General features: G+C 39.2%; 1 protein-coding gene across 2 annotated transcripts in view; it reads left to right on the plus strand.

Annotated features, from left to right (window-relative positions):
* SUGCT (succinyl-CoA:glutarate-CoA transferase) overlaps positions 1–24,922 on the plus strand; it is a 781,582-nt gene that overhangs the window by 609,539 nt on the left and 147,121 nt on the right. The gene's annotated exons all lie outside the window — the stretch shown is intronic.

Below are 24,922 nucleotides of genomic sequence, written 5' to 3' on the forward strand. Positions count from 1 at the left end.
TAGACCAGAGGGTGCCCCTTCTTTGACCTCTGTCTAGTTCATCTTTTCTGTAAAAAGGACTGAGGAAAAAAAATAAGTTTTAAACAATTATGAATGTAATACTGAAATGACTTATAAATTCCTTGTTAATTATTGGAACAGCATTATTAGACGTGATTAGAGTATATGCAGGTATTACTCAGACTGTGGTCAAATGGAAAGGACATTGAACTAAGAGTTAGAATCTGGCTTTTCTACTTAACGTGTTTTGTTACCTTGAGCAAGTCACCAATTAGGCTGAGCTTCCATTTCCTCACTCTAAAATAAATAAATCTTTACTTGCTGTCAGAAATCAATAATATTAACATACATCTATCTATAGGATCCCATAAAGACAAGGTAATATTGCATATTACATCTTGATAGCAAAATATTTTTGTAGAGACCAATTAGAAGGGAACATTCACATTTCTAATCATAGCCAACAGCTAGGTGGTTTTAGTCTGTCAATTCCTGCCATTGCCATTCTCCCCACGCCCCCTGATATTGATAAATTTTGCATTTTCTGTGTACATTTTGTCAGCTGAAAACTGCCTCTCAGAGTGAACCAGAATGTGTACAAAATTGATATGAACTGCTTCGTCTATAAGGAAGCATAAACTGCTTTATTGTCCACGGACAAGAGGGCTGTTCTCACGTTCACTTGGTCTGACTACCTGTTTTTCACTAATTCTTTAGGGGTAGGAAGCAAGACTGAATTAGCTCAATGAAATGAATTCCGACCAGCTGGCAGTCTTCCTGTATCTAGTAACCCAATCATTACAGTAGTTTCAGATATGTCAGTCACAAAGAAGTTTAGTCCTAGTTAGACAGGATAAATTTGATATTGAGATTTCTTTGCACCCAATTAGTAACCAAGAACTTGAGGTAGATCCAAGAAAAGCTTCCAAGGCTTTTTTTCACAATAGTGAAAAAAAGTGGGCACTAGTAATACATATATAAGCACTTTGCCCTTTTACTTGCAGTGCATGGCACCATTTCCAAAGTTGCATATGAAGAAAAAAATTTTTAAAGTTAAGGCATTAAAATATTGCATGCAGGATCCTCTAAATGGGTCAGTTTCAGAGTGAAAAAATATGAGGGAGCAGAGATTTTGCCACTGCATTACAATTTAGCAAAATCATTACTTAGGCTTCTGCTTGTATTTTAGTTCAAAGCAAAATAATTTAGCTTAATGAATGCCTTGAATCTCCCTATAGAAAGTTAATAAGCGAAATATTGATTAAGGCTGGTAGGAAACACAAAATTCTCATATGTTCTTGTGAAACTTGAGCATGTTATCACAGAAGCATAATGGCAATAATACACTGAGACCACAGTTTGAGAAGTAATTACTGTGAATAATAGAAAAATAAAGATGGCCACTATTAATGGATTTGCAATGATTATTTTCTGTAAGACATGTTATAGAGTGTTCTTATTTTCATGTGTTCAGCATAGCATTTTTGATTAACAAGAAAAAATTATCTCAGCTGTGAGGCTGGCCTTATCAGGAGTTATTTGGCTTAACCTGGCAATTAGGTTTGATTTTAATTATGTTAATGAAAGGTAAAGATATTCATAGACTAGAAATTAAAATAGAGTTCATTAGCAGAAACAATTCTGAATATTTTTGCTAATTATATTGTTGCATATCATTCAAATAAATGAAAAAGCCATGCCAAACAATTCTCTATGGAAATAACCAAGAGGAAAGTAGAATTAATCCCTACAACAAAAGAAAAAACAAACATGGCTCATGTGTACGTAGGAGTGGTATTCAAAATACTTAACAACAGCTAAGCCTGGACCCTCATCAAAAATGGTAGGATGCTAGCCTTGACATCAGAGCAGTACTGTTGAAGGTGCCTCCTGATCAGCTGTTAGACCTTTATATTTTGGATCATTAGAAAGTTCAGTGGGATCCCAAGGAGGTATAGAGGGCAGCAATTATTGAGTAATTAATATATTGATATTTTAGTAACCAGTATGGATGTACTAGTGCACACAAGCTGAATATCTGCCATAGGAAATACCTACTAACCCATTAGTAAACGTCTTACTCATTTCCCAGTAAACTTTACAAATGGAATCTGTCTAACTGGGGCCTTCACCATCAGTATTAATTTATTAGCCCAGAGCAGGTACAAAGGAAGAAGATACCAGGTACAATGCTATATAAACACCCTTTGGACATATCTGAGAGTTCCATTTCTGGTAATGGGAAGATTAGCTTGTAGTTTACCAACCCTCAATTGAATAATAAAAATAATAAGTTTGGTAAATTTAAAAAATCTGTTTGAAGAGCACTGAGGAACTACCAAGAAAGCTAGGCCTTTAAGGGTCAACATCTCAAAGGGAAGGGAAATGTACTAAAGTGACACCTATACACTGGTTCATTTTGCCCACCTAAGAAAGTACCATTTTTGATGCACAGCATAGAAGCCTACCAGAAAGTGGTTACTTAGAGCTTTCACCAGTTTTACTGGGTTTGAGTTTAGGGATTCTTAAGGCAGTCTGGATTAAGGGGCCAAAATCTCAGAGAAAAGTGAGTATTAGAGATAAACATAAGAAGACTAAAAGGTGGCGAAAAGAAGGCAAACCAGCTAGGGATCTAGGGACCCAAGGATCGACATGGCAGTGAGTTCCCTGGGATTTCTTTTTGCCTCATGTATCCCCAACGGGGTGTTGAAGAAGCTGGCAACCAAATAATTCTAAGACAAAAAATCCCACAAAAAAAAACAAGCCCCAAGAAACACCTGTTCTATCTTGCCAAAGGACTAGAAAAGGTGCAGACCAGAATGACAGAAGACTTTTCGGGCTTTTCGACAATAACCTCCCTACTTCACTCAAATACACACACATACACACACACACACACACACACACACACACACACACACACAATCCCACTTCCACCTCTGTCAGGAAGACAAAGTAGGAGGCCTGGAGTTCTGCCCTTACCCAGCTGAAATGAGAGCCTTTCCACAACACACACCCATAATAGGTTGGTGTCAGAGAAGGCCAGGAAGGGTGCCTGGACCTTCATTCCTGCCTGGCTGTAATGAAGACAGCCCCCGTGGTGAAAGTGGAGACCCATGAGGAGCATGGACCTCCTTTCCCACCCAGTGGTAACAAGGCATTCTTCCCCATGCATGCTGGAGTGGTGTCAGAGGAGGCCAGGTAGAAAGCCTGAACTTTAATTATCTTCCAGTAATGGTAAGCCATGCGTTCCACCTGCCATGTCACTGGAAGCTACATGGATAGGAGTAACCAGGCACTCTTTTTTCTATGGGCCAGAGTGGTATCTGCAGAGGCCTAGTGGGGAACTTGAACTTCCACCCCTGCTTAGCAGTATTAAGGAGCTTTCTCCTATCTCTTTTGCCGCCATCACCACAAGGTGTCGATGGATACCAAGTGGGGAATATGGGCTTCCACCACCACCTTGAAGTAATGAGGCAGTACCTCCTTTCCCCTGCCATAACAGATTTAAATAACATCTAGGGTCTCGTAATACCCATAATGGTCTAGGATACAATAAAAAATTACTCTGCATCCCAAGAATGAGGAAAATCTCAACTTGAAAAAGACAATCAACAGGGGCTTCCCTGGTGGCGCAGTGGTTGAGAATCCGCCTGCCAATGCAGGGGACACAGGTTCGAGCCCTGGTCTGGGAAGATCCCACATGCCGCGGAGCAACTAGGCCCGTGAGCCACAATTGCTGAGCCTGCGCGTCTGGAGCCTGTGCTCCACAACAAGAGAGGCCGTGACAGTGAGAGGCCCGCGCACCGCGATGAAGAGTGGCCCCCACTTGCCACAACTAGAGAACGCCCTAGCACAGAAACGAAGACACAACACAGCCATAAATAAATAAATAAATAAATAAAATTAAAAAGACAATCAACAGACGCCAGCACTGAAGAGGCACAGATGTTGGAATTATCTGACATAGGTTTTAAAGCAGCCATCATAAAAATGCTTCAACAAGCAATTGCAAACACACTTGAAAGCAAGGAAAAAGTAGAAAATCTTAGCAATGACATAGAACATCTATGCAAAGAAACAGAACGTATAAAGAAGGACCAAATGGAAATGATAAAACATATTGAGCCTATAAAGTTTCCATTCTCTTCAGATGAATCTCTGTGTGGGATGGGGTGTATATTCAAATTCAGACATTTCTCACATTTGTGTCAGCTTTTACTTCCCAGTTGTCCCTCTCATGTTTCTTCCTTCTCATCGCGGTTCAGGTAGGGCTGCTACCTTCTCCCTTGGTCAATGAGGAATCACGAGTCTATTGAAGTCTCCTGGCCAACGAATTTAGTTCAGGGTTAGGCACATAACCAGATAAGATAATCAGAGAAAATTCTGGAATTCTTGCTGGAACTATTGGCAAAGATACCTCTTTTTTATCTGGAAGTTTGTACCTCCTAATCTTCTTCACCTATTTTGCTTGTCTCCCAAAACAAAACAGAAACAGACTCATAGAAACAGAGAACAAACTGGTGGTTGCCAGAGGAGAGGGGCTTGAGTTAGGTTTTGAGTTAGGTCACTTGCTTCTTAAAAAGCCCCCCAAAATAGAGAATTCTAAAGAGAAAATGTCTATTTTATATTATAATTCTATTGATTAAAATATAGAAAGAAACAGATTTTTTTTTAAGATTTTTTTTTTTTGATGTGGACCATTTTTTAAAGTCTTTATTGAATGTGTTACAATATTGCTTCTGTTTTATGTTTTGGTTTTCTGGCCACGGGGGATGTGGGATCTTAGCTCCCCAACCAGGGATTGAACCTGTACCCCCTGCATTGGAAGGCGAAGTCTTAACCACTGGACCTCCAGGGAAGTCCCAGAAAGAAACTGATTTTTATCCTGTACCCTTTGTTTCAAAGCACTGCACCAGGTGTTATACTGATCAACTTACCTAATCCCCATAAAACTCAATGTGTGGTGAGTGTGAGTTCCACATTGAACAAATGAGTAAAGAACAATGCTCAGAAAGGTTAGGAAAGTGTTCAAGTTCCCTTGATTAGTAAATGCCGGAGGTAAAATTCAAGGTCAGAAATGGCTGATCCCAAAGACTGCCTTCAAAATAAGATTTATCTGTGTATATATATATATGAGGAAGATAAAATGTACTGCAAGCAATTTCTCCATCATTGAATTTGCACTGCTGTTGCACAACTTTTAGATATATACTAATATGAAAAACCAAATACTTAGTTAAAAGCCAACATATAAAGAGAAGGATTTTATTAAAATATCTTTGCTCTGAAGTTCTAATTCAGATTTAAAGAACAATTCCAATGGATAATAGAATAACAGGATGGGCAGTAGAAATTATTTTCAGACAAATAAAATTAATTTCAATGCAGTAGTGAAATAATTCAAGAATTTTATGTCACTACATCTTTACTTATGTGCACAACTCTGATCACTTTACCTTGGAAAAATATAAATTTGAGATATCATCAGTGATTTTTTCAGGAGCACTCCAACTTATAGGGTGATGAAAAAATATATGAGTGTGATCTGTTTTAGATAGAGTATTGTATTCTGTCCTTAGACAATGACTGATGGTCATTACTTCCATCTATAAGCAATGAATTACATTGCTTTTTTGATGCCGTCCTTTTATTTGCTAGTCAAAGAATATTACGAATGATTGAAAGGATTTATAAAATGAGGTAGCTGAGATTTGTTCTTATTTGTTTCCAGCTGAAAGCATAATACACTTAATACTTCCAGGATATGGAGGAGCTAACAGATGTCAAAAGAGCAGAGAAAGCTATTTTGCAAAGATCGTTCAAAAGCCAAACAAAAATCTTTTCTCTTACAAAATTCATAAACTTTATTTATAAGACATTAATTATATTTGACAGAAAATGCATTTGCTGTTTACATAAAATGTATCTTTTCAATTAAGAAAATAAAAGTTGTTATGATAAAGGTAAGACCACTGGATTAAAATCAGTGTAACATAAGTTTGTCTTCATCAAGTAACCGTTACTGTAAACTATTTGTGTAACTCTTTACTGTCTACACAACGTAGACAAGTAATTTTGCTTAAAGATGGAAACAAAATTATTAAAAATCAAAGAATGTTTTTACTGACTAGTTTGCTTAACCATCGTTCTAACTGATCTGAGTTTCCAGGAACTACCATTTCATGCTGGATATTTTATTCCATAAATGCAGAGACTGGGGATTTACTTTAGTGATCAGAGGTCTGTAAGGCTTGCTAACTAGATCAAGTTGGTATGCTTGAAAGAGTAACCATAATGTTGCACATTAGAATTGTTTAAGAGCAAGATGGTAGTTTGAAGGAATAAATTTCTTAATACTGTTTCCATAGGTCCCATGTAAACAAACAGTAGAATGTTGGCAAGTTTTTGCAATCAAGGCCAATGTTTAATAAAGGCAGGAAGGAATAAAAAATGGAAATATTATTCCTGGATTTACATTTTGTCTTACCTCAGTTGAAATTCCTACTGTTAAAACAATCTAAAAATACATTTAAGATCTCACCTGGGCTGCCACCCTGCTCTTATAAACATGTTACTTTAATGAATTGGTTTGTTTCTGACAGATGCTCCCTTTGGAATTAAGAATACTATGAACACAGCACCTATTTGGCCTTACACACTTCTATCTTATTTCTCTGTCTTATTGGTCTAGTCTCTCATTTTTCTGGGGAAATTCCTCCCCCACACATGGAGATTGTGAGCAACCAATTTGATCCTGCCCCTCTGCCCACACTTGATTGGTTAAGGGTTGACCCGAGATGGGTAAATAGAAGGCATTACACGAAATTTTGCAATTACAATGGAAGAAAGAGTTCTTATCTGGTGGCCAGAGCTGCATTCATGTGATTTTTTTTAAGTCACATTAAATCTATACATCTATCTTAAGACACATCATGACTTTAGAAATATGAACATGTGCTCCTGTCTTAGAATAGAAAAGAGCAATGTATATTTAAAAAGTTTTCATCTGAAACAGGGCTAGGGTGGTGAGCTAGGGAGTTTTACAGAGGCAATGTCACCTGTGCCCATCACAATCCCGTCCAAGTACCGTCAGCCCAATTGTCAGAAGACTCCTGAAGCCATTGACCTTGTCCACAACACTGGTCATTGTCAACAGACTTGAATATTCTGAGCTTGTATTGAAAACCATCCCTTTGGTGAGAGAAATATTTCAAGGGATCTTCAATTGACCTAACTCCCCTTGTCCGGATTCTGCATTCACGAGCAACCTATCAATTCCCCAAAAGAAAATATGCTGATGGAATATACTGGACTTAAGGTAGCCATCTGGTCCGTGTAACCATGGTTGCTATTGCAGATTGATAGAGCCTCTTCTTCTAATTGTGTTTCCATGTAGTTGACTATAGGTGGAGAATGGGCCAATCATGAAAACATGAATATTTGTGCTCCATGTGACAGCTATATACATTAAGGAGTGGCAGTCTGGTGTCTATTTCAGCCTTAAAGGCAGTTTGATTTTGAGTGTATCTGCTTTCTTGGGACAGAGACCTGATAAGAACCAGGTTATGGGTCTTTGAAGCACAAGGCTGGATCTAGCTGGAATTCACTTAGACCAACAATGTTAAAATCTGTCAGTGTATAAAGATCACCTGGAGAGCTTTTTAGAAGTATGATTCCTGTGCTTGGGATTCTGATTCAGTAGAGTAGGTGTGGTACAGCTATTCACATTTTTAAAAACACTCCCTGGATGGGTCTGCTGTATAGATGTGTTTGGGAACCACCAGCTTAAACTCTGTCTTTATGTGATATTTCACATGTGCTTCTTTTTACTGATTTTTTTAAAAGCCATAATTAGATTTAGTGAATTACTAGATTTGCCTGTGTTATACTCATATATATGGCCCTAGAAAGAATCTCTAATTGAGTAACCATAGTATTTCTGACTTTGTAGGAGAGGTGAAGGGGGCAATGGCAACAAAAGTAGGAAGTGGCAGTGGCAACTTTGATGTGGTAAATAGTGCACTGCTCCCTTCCCTAGAGACTTCCATTCAGAAATGATTAGTGACGGCCCTACCCTTAACATTAATGATATCCTATCTCTAGTTAGTCACTTAACTGATCAGCTTCTCATTTACTTTACTTTGTTTTCATGATTGCAGAGTATTTTATGTGGTCATTTGCACTGACTAGTAGCATACCCTTGGCTTCACTTTTTAAAAAAATTTTATTGAAGTAGAGTTGATTTACAGTGTTGTGTTAGTTTCAGGTGTACAGCAAAGTGAATCAGCTATACACATAAGTATATTAAAAAAGGGTATAAATGGACTTATTTACAAAACAGAAGTAGAGTCATAGATGTAGAAAACTTACGGTTACCGGGGGTAAGTGGTGGGGAGGGATAAATTGGGAGATTGGGATTGGCATATACACACTACTATATATAAAATAGATAACGAATAAGGACCTACTGTATAGCACAGGGAACTCTGCTCAATACTCTGTAATGGCCTACATGGGAAAAGAATCTAAAAAAGATTGGCTTCATTTTTTGCTCTTGAGAAGTCGGCTATCTGTGTTCCTTTGCAGGAATTTTTTTCTCTTTCTCTCTCTATTGCTCAATTTAAACTTTTTTCTTGGCCTTTTTTTTTTTCTTTCAGTTTTACTGAGCTGTGTCTGAATATGGATTTATTGATTTTTTTTAAAATTATTATCTTGGAATTTGTTAGGCTTCCTGAATCTGAGAAGTCAAGTCTTTCACCAATTCTGGAAAATTCTTCCAATGTTGACTCTATATTCTCTCCTTCTGGAGCTCCAATTAGATGTGTGTTAACCCTTAACACTTTATCTTTCATGTCTTTTAACTTCTCTTTCATATTTTTAAATTCTTTGTTCCTTCCATTGTATGCTTAGTATCTTCAGTTCTGTTTTACAATTGACTAAATGCCTCTTCAGCTGTGTCTAATGATGTTTAATTTTTCCACTGAGTTTGTAATTTAATGATTTTATTTTTCACTTTTAGGAGGTATGTTTTCAAATACTTCTGATCATTCTTTGATCATTCTGATCAAAGACTTTTGCTTTTTTCTTATAACTTTGATTCTTCCTTTTATTCCTTTAAACATATTTATATACTGCACCTGATAATCTAATATCGGAAATAACTCAATATCTCTTTGTTTGCTTGTTTTGCTCTCTTATTTTCAGGTATGTTTTGTGTGTTATGTTCATTGGGACTTTGTCGAAATTCTTTGAGCCCTAGATTGAGAGCACTTTCCTTTGTATTGGTTTCTGGTAGACATATGGCACTTCAAACCTAATGACTTTAAACTACATTTCACCTTATAGTTTTTGTGACTGTCAAAATGGTATGAATTCAAGCTTCAAACCTGTATGAGGACTGACTTGTGGTTATACATTCTCAAGGAAATTATTTTATTAATCTTCATCAGAATGAGACATAGAATCTTGCTTGCCATTGTGCCATGTGAGGTGGATAATTTACCATTTTATTGAGCTTATAACAGTTTGGGTGGATCTCAGCTTTATGGAATATGGGGACCAAATATGACTTCTCACCTTGTACAACCCTTAGGCTATGTCTTCTATTATTTAGTGGTCATTTATACCATAACTGTAGGACAGTAAGCAATGGTAAATGTTCTTGGGGCAGCTGCTGGCTTCAGAATTCACTGAATTAACTTTTTATGATTTTCTCTGTTTATTGGGTCCTCCCTACCTCCCCCAAGCCCTCCCTACACCCCCACCAAAGGATTTCTTGTCCTTTCTTGTTTCAGCCATACATGTAAACTATTTTAAAAATATATCCTAACATTTAAAAATATCTTTTATCAAGAGGTTTTTCATGATAGTTAATCCACCTTATTTCCATAACCAGAAGTTCCATGTCCTTTTTAAAATTTAATTAAAAGTTTTTTTTCATTCTCCAATTCTCATTTCATGCCACAGACATTTTGAGCAATCAGACAATACAAAAGTTCACAGAAATCTTAATATATGGACATACATTGGAGGTTCAATTCCAGACCACTGCAATAAAGCAAATATCACAATAAAGTGAAGCACACGGGGGTTTTTTGGTTTCCCAGTGCATGTCAAAATTATGTTTACACTATATAATCGTCTATTAAATATGCAATAGCATTATGTCTAAAAAAACAATAAAAATACCTTAATTAAAAAATACGTTATTGCTAAAAATTGCTAACCATCATCTGACAATGCAGGGATGCCACAGACTTCAATTTGTAAAAAACACATTATCTTCAAAGTGCAATAAGGCAGAGAGCAATAAAACAAGGTATGCCTGTACATCTTTTCTAATACCCTTATTTTTTTTTTTCTATTGAGTAAATATATACCTAAAATAATACTTTCCAAAGTGAGTTCTGTAGAACACTAATCTGTAATTACATGGTCAAATAAGCTTGGGAAACACTGAGTTAAACAAAGTTACAGATTTCCTTAGTGAAGAAATTGTGTGTAATATGCGTGTGCATCTTTGAGAGTAGGGTAACTCATAGGATGGGTGTACTTCCGGAGCCACTTGAGGAAAGCTGGCATGAAGTAAAAATGACCTCCCTAAGACCAAAGAAGTAGTTGATAGCAGAATCAAGACTAGAACCCCATTCTTCTGACTTTCTCTTCCTCTTTATTATGACAATGGAGCATTCTGTAAGTAGCTACTATTCCCAGTAGTACCCCATCCTCAAATTGAGATGCTTTTAGAGCCTGTCTTCTTTCACTAAGTGACAGGAACGTTGGCATCATTCCCGAAAACAGCTAAATAGGAATGCTCCAGAAGTTCTTAAGGAAAATAAAATCTGAAGTAGAAAAGCAGGGGTTCCAGGTCTTGACCTGAAGTAGAAAATTGATATTTTAATAGGGTTCCCATTCAAATCAATGCAGAGATATTGTCATCTTGTCTGATTTTTAAGAGGGTTTGTGCTCTCCTGAAAATCATAGTTTTTACTTGGCAGGAAGCAAACTCCCAAGAACAAGTTGTGACAGAAAACTTTTTTAAAAACTACTTTTGGATTCCAACCAGCAGAATGTGCACAGTTTCTGACTGTTAGTGTATTCTTCCCTCTATTACCCAGAAAATGGACTGTGGGAACTTGGGAAGGTGAAGTGCAATGTTATTTACATTTTTGTGCCAAAACATTATGAAGCGAAATAGTCAAGCATTCTGAGTGAGTGCAGCGTATGAAAATTAATAGGAACATTTTGAATATGTGATCTTTTCCTTGAAGCAATATAAATGAAAAGGGTCCTGTCGAGGTAATTTTTCGACTTCTTTTAAATGTTTCTTTTCTTTTTTTTAAACACTCTTAGTTGTTTATAATAACCCCTTTGGATCCTAGACCTCAAAGTTCTTTCCTTTCAGAATTTCCCTTTCTGTGTTTGTCTGTGTACCAAAAATACTTTTCAGGGAAAAAAAAAAAAAAAAAGATGGTGCCTTGAGTCCACTAAATAGTAAATGATGTCTAATAGCACTGAAATAGGACAGTGAGGGTCAGTATCGGGTTTGGAATCCAGTTGGTTGGTGTCCCCTGTAGCCATAAACCCATGTAAACAAGTGGATATATACAAAGGGATTCCAGGGGGATGAAAACATTATAGATGTTTTAAGGAGAGAACTTCTAATTGAAAAGTAGGGAGTGACCTCAGCATTTCTGAGAAGGTGTTTTGTAAGATGGCAACTTGGTAGATTTTTGCATTAACAGGAAGCATATTCTGGAGAATTCATAATAATGAGAAAACAGAAGAGGAAGAGAAGAAGAAATATTGAACTTTTACTCTCTGTTAGGTACCAGGTTAGGCACTGGTCATATATCATCGTATTATTGTATTTGTACATCAAAACCTGGGAGGCTGCTTCTATCATCATTATCCCTATTTTATAAATGAGGCTTAGAGAACTACCAAGCTAAAGTAACACGTTCAGAATCTTACACCATAAATGGCAGATCAGGGATTTGAACCCAACTTTTTTTTTCTGACACCATAGCCCTGGTCTTCATCACAAAGCTGTATTGCCTTCTACAGCAGGTGTGGCTACAGTCCATATCTTTTTTTATATCTTTGCCATTTTGGAGAAAGAGTTTGACTTTATGTAGTGACTTGAAACCAGTGAACCAGTGAAAGCCTGGCGCCAACTGGTAACCCCAGAGGTTTGGGCGTGAGGCAGGTGCTGAAAAGAGAGGATGGTGGTGAGTGGAGTGCAGCAATGGATGAGCCCCTGGCCGGTCCCTGGGGATGAGCCAGGGGCAGCCTGGAAGCTGAACGTCCAAAGAACAAGGCACGGTAGAGCCAGGGTTGACTGGGGTATGAGCAAAGTCGTAAGTGGATCAGGACATTTCTGCAAAAGCATTTTCTAAGTTTCCTCAATCTGTAGCCTACAGGGTCATGACTAAGTTTCCTCAATCTGTAGCCTACAGGGCAAACTGAGGGGTCTCATTTAAGTCCTGTGATAACTTTTCCTATGTCTGATAGGATAGAGAGCAGAGTAGGTGATGCATAGTTTAATTCTATGCATTTTAGGTTAGTGTTTATGAAATAGCACAACATGAACTGATTTTTTTAAACTATAAAACTAACCTTTGATATCAGTATTTAATTTAAAGTACACAGCAGTGGGCTCTCGTAATAGCCCAAGTTGAAATATGTACCTCCCTTATTTTCTCACAAAAAAACCTGCATCCTAGGCAGGTCCTTATAAACCAGTTTTTCATTTGGAAAATATAACCACTCCCTTCATAATATACAACTCAGTTATTTCGGTTTCGTAGCTCAGGATCTCTCAGATTACACAGGTCATCTGTCCTCTGAAATCCCTTCCTCTTCCCGTGCGTGGTCTCTGAATTATGGGTCCTATCGGTCACTGTCGCTAGAAACTTTGCAGCCATCCTAAGCTGCTTCTTTCCCCTCAATCCCCACATCCATCCGGTCAACAGAATCCTCAGTTCCAAGTCCTATACGCCTCTCAAGTCGATCCCTTCCTCTCCGTCCCTAAATTTCCCATCCTGTCTACCTGGTAGGCGAATGGACTTTCTCATGTCCACTGGTTTGAGTCAGGCACTGATTCCCAGCCCAGTTTATTGTTTTCAAGCTCCCAGGATCGCACGATAAAAAGCATGGATCCCGGAAGGAATGGCCAGGGGTTGCTTTGCTTAGGAGAAGTGATGCAAATAAGTGGTAGGTACTTTTAAGATTCTGGGCCTCTCAATATTAGATTGGCCCCCTGTATACCCTTGACCTACAGGTCAGAATTCAAATGCCATAGCCTAGAGTACAAAGACTTCATAAGCAGGACCCTGTCCACCTTCCCTGCCTGTCTTGCCCCACTCCCAAACTCTTGCTGCATGCATTAGCCACTCAGACATATTTGCAGCATTGTGCAGATGCATGGCTTCATGGTATTTCCTCTACTGAGTGCACACCAGGAAAACTGTAATCCCTCCTTCAAAATTCAAGCATCAGCAACTTTGATGGAATCCCCAGCCACACACAGATTTGCCAAGCTGCCTTACACTCCTTACACCTCCTAGCAGTTATCAGACTGTGTTGTAATAATAACTTGCTATGATGTCTTCCTCTCTACCCAGTGACTTCCTTGAGTGTAAACCCGTATTCTATTTATCTTTTATCCCGAGCTCCTTGCATAAAGCTTGGATCAATTAATGCGTATGTCGAATGAATGAGTGTGCTAAGATTAATTAATTATGACGAATGACTCTGGCACAGATACAAATTCTGTTGTTTTATGTGGTGCACTCCTTTTTGTGAGTTACTTTGAGATCTGTACAAATGAATAAATATAAATAAAAGAAAACTATGTGTTTAGGATTGCTGAGGCAGAACATTAAGACAGTGAGAAGATATAGGAAAAAATTTTTAAGTTAACCGTAGTAAAAGGTAAAGTCAGCATTCATCACTTGCTAACAGAGCTTTAATCACAATAAGAAGTGAATTTTAATCCGTTTTAGCAAACAATACCTCCTAGTGCTAGTGGGTACCATTTCAAAGTGTTTTGGTGTCTTGGATTTTAAATAAACATACATTGTTTTCTCTAATGCTCTAAGGTTCAAATACCACCGTTTATTTTCTCTTTATCCTACATGCCTTGTGGACGCTGCTTAATCTCTCTGAGCGTCATAATCCTTACCTTAAAGTGAGGGAAATGAAACTTACCTCACAGAATTATCATAATTATCATGTGGATCCAAGGAGCTAAAATACCTAAGTTCCTCAAACACTGGCTGACATAGTTAGCACTTAGTAATAAACGTTGCTTTCTCTTTTGTTTAAAAAAATATTTTTGTTAAATGGACTCTACCCCCAAAACGTTAGGTTCACAAATAGGTAATAACTTGTCATTCCTTATTACAAACTACCCTAGCACCATTGTAAATCTCTGCAGATCTTTGCTATAGGGAGATGGCTGTTGACTACGTGGATGAATGGCTTTGCTCTACTAGAGGATGCCCACAGCCATCTTGGACAAAGGGACTCCTACAAGGCAGAGTAGATCCTGGGCCCAAACCCATCTCCAGTCACATCTCCAAAGTCCCGAAAGATTGCCAGAACTGCTTCTCCCAAGCAGGGAGTCTCGAGCCAGCCGCCCCCTTCCCTTTGTGCACCATAAAGCCCTTTGGATCTCCTGGTATTGGCCCTCTGACTTATCCACACACTTAAACCAACACATTTTCATTTTAACGGACATCAGGGTTATTGCAACATTTTGATAGATGTGCTTAGGAATAGCGTGCTACTTTTGAAAACTTCTAAAGAAAGGGTATGAAAAATATCCTGTGTGTTTTGTTTGAAATATTGACAGAAGTATGTTTTCTTAAAGAAAATTATCCAAACAACCAGAAGAAAAGACAGAGGCAAGGGATAGGCCAGGGTGGGTTGGTTGATAGTTGACATGTGAAACCCTTTACCATTAATAAAATATTTAGATTATTTGAGCTAAGGAGGAAATTGCTAAGGATTAGGTTTATAGCACTTGACCACGTCTCAGAAGTGCTACTCTGTAAGACTTGTCAAAGACAGAAAAAAAAAACCAAAAACAGGGGAAAGCAATCCCATTAGGAAACCTGGGTTTTGTATCCTGTCGTTTATTACATTTGTCAGTTGAGGCAGTAAGGATTATGGCAGTAGATTTATTAATTTTTCAGAAAACCTGGCATGGAGAAGCCTTAACCTTGGCAGTAGCTTGCGAAACACAGTGAAGGAAGTTTGTGAAACAAGCAGAATACTGAATACCTGCCGCGAAAAAGTCATTACCATCGCGAACCTGTCACAGACAAAGCCAGGTAACAAATTTAGGAGGGACTCTCTTCCGGAAAATCAGCAAGATTTTCTTCAGAATCTTCTTGTCCAAAGGAACATTCTTTCTTAGTACAAGTGCGAGGGTGGCTTTAGTCACCGTGGGCCTGGAAAATGACACTGTGCTCCAGGCAGACATTGGTTTTCATTTCTGACATTCAAGAGTCTTTGTCATGAGTGTCCAAAGATTCATTCTAGCCTACCTGGCCAAAAAGCAGGATGTACTCCTCTCCTTTACATGATGGTGGGGTCTGAGCTGTCTGACAGCCTCTTGCTAATGTTCTCTGCCCTGAACGGTAGGGGTGGCCTTGTCTGAGGGTGTCTATGGTCTGGGGCATTGCATTCATGTTCTTGTAGGGCCTTTGCTGTTCCTGCTAGATTCCACAGAGACCAAGGTTTCTTTTTTTTTTTTTTTTTTTCTGCCACTGCTCACCATAGATTCAAGTTTCTCTGTTTCTTTATTTTCTACCCAAGAAGGTGTACAGGGTTTACAGACGGCGCCATACTGTGTACAGAAGTTGAAACCAGAGTCCTAAATTTACAGTGTCTGCTATTATAGAGAGTGGTTTACTGTATCTCAGGCTTTCTTTTAAGCCCTTTACAAATATTAAGTGAATCATATAGTCCTTACACTAGCCCATGAGGTAGGTGCTATTATTACTACTATTCGAGAGAGGAGGTAACCGAGACAGAGGCAGTTAGACGGCATGGCTAAGGTCACACAGCCAGTAAGTGGCAGCTGGATTCAAGTTCAGTGAGTGGCAGCTGGCTTCATGTTCCCAACTCCCTTGCTATGCTGACCTAGAGCAGTCCCACGGTTCTGGTTGTCTGCATTTCACGTGAACCAGATCAGCTGTCCACGTGGAGGATGGTTCCATTGTGAGTATACATAGGGGAAAAGGGAAAGACAACACATGTAAGGAAGTGCATAAGTATCAAAAGTTTCTAAACACTCTCCTGGATGGAGTCAAAAAGATTGACTCCATCAAGGTCCTCGTACTTGAGCGTGCATACACATCCCCTAGGGCATTTATTAGCTTTGCCCCCATTTGCAGGAGTTTCTGATCCAGCATGTCTTGGAGCCTGGGGTCTACATTAATGTAATCACTCCCATCAATTCAGAACATCTTGAGGGCGCCTGAGATAGATTTCATTAGAGACCTGTGCCTTGTACTCACAGGCTTGGTTTATTTCAGAGAGGATGGAAAGAAACTAAAATTTTACCCTAAACATCTCCCCTGTCTTCTGGAGGTGTCCTAGGTAAGAAACTTTGTAGAACTCAAGTTCATCTTCCTGGGCAGGTTTCACTTGGGCAGTGAGGGAAGGGGTTTGAAGAAGCTGGCAATAGTCTAAGATCTTAACCAGGAAAATGAAGACTTGATTTTTTTCAAGAGAGGATGTCCCTTCTTCCGGGAGGCACAGCAGATGTCTGTGTGCTCCTCTGAGGAAGTAAGTTTAGAAATGAAAGCTTGTGGACATTTCAAATTGGGCTGAACTTTAAACTCTTATTTATGTATCTTGGGCATAGGAATGGGGAAAAAAAACAACCCTAAAGATGTTATGTAATGTATGGTTTATCAGACGTTCTTCAGGCCCCTGTGAGCCAGGGTAGATGCAACTAAAAATGCCCTCACGATTGAGCTCGATGAGGATTTGACCTCACACGTGAGCCAATACAGCTCTTTTGAACCAGAAAAGAACTGGCTTATAGTCTTGTATCCCTTCTAGCAGACGTTAGGCATAGCCTCAGAGAAACCCAATCATTAAAATGAAAAGAAAACAGAAACTGTTTCCTATGACATGAATTTAAAGAACAGGCTTCCTTTTTTTTTCCCCTTGAATAGAAACAGTGAATTGAAGTGGAGTAAAATTAAGCTAAATAAGAGGAAACAGTGAAATTTTGTAGACTGTGGAATAGTCTCTCTGGGAACATTTTGGAAACCCCATCACTTAGTCATTTCAAACTAGACCAGACAAATTACTTGAAGATACGCTGTGAGAGGCAGGGTTGTAGAGAATGGGTGAATGAACTTTTTCTCTATCCCCTATGGAAATTTCCTCAGTGGTGTCAGCACTCACACACACACACACACACACACACACACACACACACGGTCATGCACTTTCAGATTGTCTCCTTTCTGACTTCTCAATTTGATCATCACCAAAATAGCGTTTTAAAACTTCAAAAGCCTCTTTCTACCGATGGGTCTCCATTCACTGTCTATTCTGATCCCCCTTGTCCTTCATTATGGATTAGGTTTTCTGTTCAGACTATAAAATCCTTCCGAGTTCCCCTTTGTCATTTTTAAAGCCGTGTAACCACCTTCCCCCAGTGTGTCCTAGTGATTCCAAGTAGTGAGCAAAAGTGCTTCCTCTCTGAGACCCACTGGGGAACCAAGAGGACAACCCAACTCCCATCAAGTGGGGATATGCAGAAGCTGTGCATTTCATCAGGCTCGCTAAAAATACCCACCATAAAACCACTGAGCATCCTTTGCATCCCTTGGGTAGCACATACTTTCATGGCTAGCTGGTGGAAAGCACAGTATGGAAGAGCCAACTTCTTGCAAATTTGAAGCTCAAAGTGGGGACATTCAGTGTAACCATTTGCCCTATTTCCAATTCAGAGTTCAGCCCACTTTGCACCAGAAGATCTATAAATGACTGGATGTCATTTTTTTTTGTTCTATTTTGTGTTTGCTACAATAAGAAATTTGAATGAAATTAAAAGATTACTTATGGTTTTCCATTTAAACCTGTTAACTTTCACTCCCTGATTATGGGAAGTTAGAAATTGGTTCATGTTTCTTTTAAAAAGATACTTAGTCCAGGTTGTTGATCACAGCGAGATATAATAAAACTATCAAGTTTTATTTTCAATTGTAATTTTGTTTTGGAAGACAAAACTTTTCTGTTATACTTCATTCTTTTTCTTCTTCTCCTTGCTGCACATGGTCAAGATCAAGCAAGATTCTCTACTTGATCATGTAATAGTAAAATAATATAACAATATTTCTGATTATAGTAATAATAACAAACAGCTACCCTGTATAGAGTACTTACAGACATGCCAGACCTTGCTGTAAGTCCTTCATTGGATATTGTTCCATTTTACCCTCACAACTGCTATCTCTATAAGAAAAATGTTCTCATTTTACTGATGGGAAGATTGATCTCAGAGAGGTTCAACTATGCCTAAAATTATACAACTGGTGTAGCAGGAGTCAAGCCAATTTTTTCTGACTCCAAAGCCTGTGTCGTTAACTACCTGCCATATGCCTCAGAAAGACACATTTTCATTTAAATCTTAATGAAATCACATTTCCTGTGGTCCTTCCTTCCCTCACGTTGTGTCTTCTTATTCCATCCTCAAGAAGGAAACAGGAGTATTTTCCAAAATAAGATTTTTGAACTATTAAAAATAGTAGACACTATTATCATTAATTTTTTTGCCAGCTATTTAAAATAGTCACATACACAATATAATCATGCACCTAGGGAGAGATTTGTTTTAGGTGAACCGAAAGAAATCAAGCAGTAGTTCTAAAGAAAACCATATAGTAAATTGAAAACCATTTTTGGCACATTCATGCTATCGCATTTGGTATTTTTTAAATGCTAGTTTTATTCGAGAGTATAAAGCACATTATGACAATCCATAGTGGGCAGAGTAGTGCATTGATTACATTTGCTTTTGGAAGAGGAAGAAAAGAGTGATTTCTATGACTTTTTCTATCTAGTCATTTAAAAAGATCCACTTCACTGCACGGAATTTAATCCATATAGTAGAGTGACAAAATGGAACATGGGATTTTGAGACAATAGTATTTTATTCATTGTTTCAAAGGTGCTGATCATAATCATTTAGGAATTGATGATTGCCTGGAAAAAAAGGCACCTCGACCTCATCCTGCCTTCCAAAAGCTTACACATTTTGGCAGCATTATACACCTAGTGCAGAAATCTAACATTGGACTTAAAACTAGAGAAGAGATGCTGAGCAAAAAATTAAGCAAATGCTGAATTGAACAATGAAGTATTGATATATTTGTTTATTTTCTCCACACCAAATAGAATGTAGGCTCCATGAGAGAGGACACTTGGTAATTTTTTAATTAATTGCTATCTCTCTAGCATCTAGAAAAGTACCTGGCACGTAAAAGATGCTTAATAAGTATTTCTTAGATAATGTGAACTTTAAGAGAAGGAATCCAGGGGATACTGCACCTCGCCCTGCATCTATTTCTGTATTTAAGGGGGGCAAGAGTGGGATTGTCCTTCTTCTTCTTCTTAAGAATATGACTGTCCGGGCAGTTGCCCTTCTCAGACAAACACATTCTTTCAGTGTAATCAACGTTGTGGGGATTCAAGGACTGAATATCTTAAGTGAAATCATCTGTTAGAAAACATGATAAGGTATTCACAAACAAAGTCCTTGTCGTTTATATGTTCCGAATGATGCCCACCTTCCCATGGGTAAACACCAAGTCCTAAACTGCCGTAATAAAAGATCAGTGCCACTGTCATGGAAGTGCCGTGTTTCTCCCAGCTTGAGTGCAGAAAACAAATGTTGGCACCATGGGACTGATTCTGCACCCATGTGGAATAATTTAATTCCATTAATAATGCTAGAAATGCTAAGAAAACAGTTTTAGGGGAAAAAAGGCAAAAATATGGGGGCATACGAAACCAGTCTTGTCATCTGAACTCCAGAATCCATTTGTTTTCCATTGTTTGCTGTACTTATTCTGGATCTGTTTTCACTTTTATTTGTGGTCAGCTTCGACATGTCTACACGAAAGCACACATCAGAAGTAAAATGACTCTGTCTTGTTATAGTATGACTTCAGACAGTTGGACAGTTTTAGGGTTCACTGGCTCCTGGTTCAGTTTTCCCATGCCTGCGTGAAGCATGCTAGTTAATAGATGGCAAAGAAAACAGGCATTGTCTTTAAAGGCCCATGCATCCAACCCATTGAGCTAAGTTCTGGGCTCAAACCCTGTCCTTGGATCCTCGTGCATAGCTCCCTAGCTGAACTCTGCCCCCCAGAAATTCTCACATAATTTTCATTGGCTGCAGTGGGACTCCTCCTGGTATGTCCACGGGTAGAATCTGGCTGGCTGCATGTAACATACTGTTTGGGTTGGGGCACAAAGCTAGAAAGGCATTGTTTACTATTTATGTGGGCCTTCACCAATTTCTGGACGCCAAAACAGATGAACTCACTGCTTCTGAATAACTCATTCATCAAAACAGACATGAACATTTTTCTTCCTTGGGTTTAGTTAGAAAGAAAACCATTTGCTGGTTTCTTGTCTGGAAGCCAAAATATGTTTGGGGTTCTCCACTTCAACTCAAGCTGACCCCCAACCTGACCACACCTTAAAGCAACGAGACTTGCTTTTATGCAGAGAGAGGGGTATATGCAAGCTCTTGTGGCCATGAGGGTATGACAAAGACACTGAGACTGGTTTGAACCTTCTCGAAGCTTTTCTTACAAAGTTCAAGTTCTTGGAAACCATTTGGGGTGCAATCACTTTGGTATCATCCAAACGTGAATCCAGCCTAGGAAACTGTTAATGCCTCCACTGTCAGGAATCAATAGTTCTTCTGTGCAGTTGACTTAATGGCAGCTGTCATTTGTTTCATGTCCTTGTGAAAAGAGCACATATTCCTTTGGGGTTGTTTTTAATATAAAAATGCTAGTGCTTTGCTTTTGAACATAGTAAATGGTTCCATGTGTATTATCAAGCTATTGTAGTAGCATAAAATGAGGGTGTTGCTCTGACTTGGTCTAAAATCATTGTGTGTGTGTGTGTGTGTGTGTGTGTGTGTGTGTTTAATGTTATCTAAGGAGCCTCAGAGACAAACACCAGAAGTGTAGAGCAGTGAGAAGAAAAGGCCCCTTGAGACAGTGCATGCATCGTGGAAAGCACTTGGGGAACCTCCTGAGAAGCAATGAGTAGATACACTTCCAAACCCTCAAAAAATATCAAGCATCCAAGTGAAAACCATTAAGTTTAATGAGATCCTTTGTCTATAGAGTAAAACTAAAAGCTTAAAGAAATTTCAAGTTTATAAGTAACTAGGGCTAGAGATTTTGGACTAAATTCCAGCTTTTAAGAAGAAGGATGTCTAAACCCTGCAGTATTGACAGGATTTTGTTCTCAGAGGATTCCAGGTGGTCCTGAAGAGTCAGTTTCAGGGTTTCATCAGACTCGTGGTCAAGACTTAACAGATGTTCACCCCAAAGTCCACCCTGTTTTAAATCTATTTTATCCTGTCCATGCCTCTATGAATGTTGAGTGTAATTTATTCCTGAGGAACTCTTTGAGTACTGAGATTCTATTCAAGACAGGTTTAGCCTTCTCCTCTCAACCATCATCATTGTAACCTCCCTCTTCAACCTGATTTTCCTCTCTTTTCTGGACTTTGTCACTCTTTTCTCTCAATTTTATAAAATTACTGAAACTAAATCTTGCTCTCTTATACTCATCCTTGGAGAATTATATCTTGGTTTTGTTACTCCCTCCCCTTTTATTTGTTTCACTAGGGAAAAAATCATTATGAATGTTTGTCTTGAGCTCAGGTTCTGATTTCCACAGATTCGAATTCAGAGTGGCTCTACCACTTAACCAAGTTGCTTAAGCTAGGGCTTCGCAACATTTTTAATGTCATGGAATACGTTTAAAAATGATAATATTTGTACAGATGCTGGGGTAAGAACCCTGGAGTAAACAATTGGGGCTGCTTGAGGCAGAGGCCAGAGAGTCTGGCCCAGCTGCCTTAAGGGATGAGATGATGAATATCTCAGAAGACTCCTAACCTAGTCTCCATGTAGAACCACCTCAACATTTATATATCAGTTTCCTGATCTGCCAAATGGAAATAAGAGGGATATCCACTACCTACCTCTTAAAGTTGTAAAGATTAAATGAGTTCCTGCATGTAAAGCACCTAGCACAATGCCCATCACCCAAAGGATGGTAATTAGTAATAGTAGTAGTAGAAGTCGTGGGAGCTTAGCAGCGGTTGCAGTTAACTGTTTCTTTATAATCTCACAAATTGGAGAGAATCATTGACAACCGACAGGCCAGTTCTATTAGCATTTTCAAAAAACAGATATTATTTGATGCCTAATGCTATAGAATAGTAAATCTTGATATGAGGCCTCACCTGATAGATTTTCAATAAACCAGGGCCGCTGAGGAGGAGGAATCCGTGGAGAGCACAATGCCAAGGCAGGTAAAGTCTGGAGGAAATTACTCAGTTTCTCAGCAGAAATAAGCAGACTGCCCAAGGACCAGGTCATATAACTAAAACTTAGTCAATGAGCTGAGATTTAGGAAAGGATGGTAACCCTTGAGGAAGGGTCTATGGGAGGGAGCTGGACAGCCAGACAGAAGCCCAGTACCATGAAGAGGCTAACTTGGGGGCAGTTTGAGTTTTGATGGAAGGGTGGAAGGGCCATATAGCTACACTGGGCATGTCCCTAGGCCACCCTGCCCTTACCCTGTCTGCCAGCAAGGGAAAGCACTGGAGCAGGCTTAGCAGCAGATTCCAAATCCCAGAGACCTGCTTAATTCCTGGGAGCCTTGGAAGGACTCCTTTCTTGAAGACTGGCCCCCAGCCTCCCCTGTAAGCGGAGGATATCAGATAGCCTGCAGCAGAAGCCTGGGGTCTCGGACAAGTGGGAAGGGCTGTCTAGAAAACTAGGAAGCCTTAGATTTGAGAGGACTGTGTTCAGCCAGGTCTGAATACAGAGGCATCCATGTGCTTGGGCACTGTCTCCACCCTCATGGCCCAAACGGTCTACTTCAGCCATGCTCCCAGGGGACATTGCCTCCATTCCCCAAGCCTTACTCTTCTGAACTTCGCAAGGCCTAGTTGGTTTAAATTCTTTGCCCTTCCATTGTCCAAGCCTAATAAGGAAGTCAGTCAGCTGTGGGTTGGGATAAGGAGCTGGTGGTGAGGAAGAACATTCTTCCAAGGGCCTTTTGATCTTTAAGAGGCTGTAAGTGGCCCAATTCCCTGCTTTTATGCAAAAATATCTCTTGTATGTGTCATTCAAACAGACTGTTTTTCCTTCCCATGAGTGTAATTGTTGTCTCTTGACAATTTTATAGGAAACAGAATGCAGGCCATCCCAAAGTCAGGCAGAAGCGGAAAGCATCTGACTTTATTTTGCTCACCTCCCAGACTTTTCTTTCTTATTCATTGTTATCTGTCTTCAGGAATCACATATTTCAAAGACAAGGCAAGCTACCCCTAGGCAGTTCATGCCTAGTCCTGACTCTGTCCCTAACCAACTGTGTGACCTTGGACAAGCTGCTTCACACCTTTGGGCCTCAGTTTTGTTATCTGGAAACTTAGCAAGTTGGACTTGATAAGGTAAATTTGATCAGCAGCGTGTTATAGCTGTTGAAACATGATTTGAAGATGAATCCACCTAATTTTAAATCCTGGTTCTGTTACTTTGCCAAGTGACTCAACTACATCAAAGGCTCGGTTTTCTTATCTATAAACAAGGTTGTTATAAGGACTTTTAAGGATAATGCTTGTAAAGTTCTTAACAGTGTCTGAATATTATAAGTGTTAAATAAATTGTAGCTCATATTATTTTTCCCATCTATAGTTTTTCATGTAAAATTTTATATAAATCTATTTTTCTCTACCATATATGCTAATACCTTTTTCTGTTAGTGTGGGCAAATCAAAATGGGCAATGGTGACTCTATATTTTATTCTACACATACAAGTACATCTGTGTGTGTACATGTATTCTCTCTCCCTCCCTCCCTCCCCCTTTCTTCCTTCCTTCCTTCCTTCCTTTCTTCCTTTCTCTCTTTCTTTCCTTCTCTCTCTCTCTCTCTCTCTCTCTCTCTCTCTCTCATACACACACACACACACACACACACAGCAAAAGGTAACTGGATTTCCTACCATCAACAGAGTCTAGGATTAACTTAGGTAAAGAGGCATCATACTAGTATTTGGTTCCTCGAGCTCTTTCACAAATCCTTCCTTTTGAACCAATGGCCCATGAAGACAACAGGTGAAGTTTTAAGACTAAGGAGGTTGTTAAGGCCACTCTTCAGCAACCCCACTGTGTGCAAAAGTAAAGGTCCTCCCTACATATGGAATGAACAGAACCTTGATGAGTGAGGTCACCACAGCTCTACAGTATTAGCTATGGCCATTAACTTCAGAGTCACGCCCGATTTGGTAGGAGTCCCCAAATAAGTCAAATAAGAGCTGCATGAAGGTCTTGTAAGGAAAGACTCTGAGAAGGGGATGGGATGGGAGTCAGGAGGACGTGTTTGTCTTCTAGTGTCTTTTGAGAAGAGAGGTCCTTTTGAGGGGAAAGGTTTGGAGATTATGAACTACAGATGAACTATGTCTGCTGCACAAGCCCTCAGCCACTGCAGCCACCCGCAGCGGTGGCCCTGAGGGGACTCAGGATGAGAAGGAACATGATACCGGCCCTAGATACCTAAGCTGCATACCAAAGGAATGATTTCAATGAACCCAGACTCTTGCATCTTTCCATACATAGAAAAGGGC

Source organism: Balaenoptera musculus, chromosome 9 (assembly GCF_009873245.2).
Source record: "Balaenoptera musculus isolate JJ_BM4_2016_0621 chromosome 9, mBalMus1.pri.v3, whole genome shotgun sequence".
Lineage (NCBI taxonomy): Eukaryota > Metazoa > Chordata > Mammalia > Artiodactyla > Balaenopteridae > Balaenoptera > Balaenoptera musculus.